The 816-nt window shown below is 39.0% G+C and overlaps 1 protein-coding gene across 1 annotated transcript in view; it reads right to left on the reverse strand.

The window, feature by feature from the left end:
* The window catches only part of tead1b (TEA domain family member 1b), a gene marked incomplete at its 5' end in the record, with an annotated part of 56,379 nt that overhangs the window by 33,436 nt on the left and 22,127 nt on the right, over nucleotides 1-816 (reverse strand). The gene's annotated exons all lie outside the window — the stretch shown is intronic.

The following is an 816-nucleotide window of genomic DNA, read 5'->3' on the forward strand; positions in this document are numbered from 1 at the left end:
TCAGGTAAAACCTGTTCAAAACAGAAAGATGTCACTTCTGAAAACAAATGAAAATCATGTCCCTGTAGTTGAAGTGATTCATGTGGAAACTCCTAAAAATATTTGTTTCGAGCAGGTGTCAGCGGACCTGCCTTTTGAGCAAACCAAGTCTCAGCCGCCTCTACACGTCACAGTAGATGAAGACATGGTCCCTCAGGCCAACGACACAAATGTTTTTAAGGAGGAAAGTGAAAACCATCTGGGCGTGATGAATGAATTTGTCATATCAGCTGTGGGTAAAGTTATCAATAAGTTTATTCTTCAGGCCACAAAATCATCTGTTGTAAATTACGCTTCAAAACATCAATCAATCTATGAGTACATGTTTGAGAAAATCTTGCCTTCTTTTAATGGACTGACATTTCAATATACAGCTTACCAAATAAGGCAATGCTCAAAGAAGTTGTGTAAGAAGTTCCGCAAAAAAAACGGGAATTTAGATGAAGAGTCTATGGCGGCTTTAATGTACTTAAATGACCCAGTTGTATATGATACAATGATCACGTTTTTAATGAAAGAGATAAAGAAATTCACCAAGAAACCTTCAATCATCTTGAGGTTTGTATCATTTGTAAAGAAAGGTCTTAGCACAGCTTGAAAATGTTGGTTCTGCCCGTCTCACCACCGATGATCGAGAAAAACTGCACTCGTCTTCCTGCAGAAGTTAAGATCTCCCTACAACAGATAGAGGACCAGGACAAGTCAATGAGTTTCTGAGGGCACACATGGGTTTTTTCCGGGCACTCCGGTTTCATCCCATACAAAAAAAATAAACCA

The sequence above is a fragment of the Nematolebias whitei genome, chromosome 2 (assembly GCF_014905685.2).
Source record: "Nematolebias whitei isolate Nwh7 chromosome 2, NemWhi1, whole genome shotgun sequence".
Taxonomy (NCBI): domain Eukaryota; kingdom Metazoa; phylum Chordata; class Actinopteri; order Cyprinodontiformes; family Rivulidae; genus Nematolebias; species Nematolebias whitei.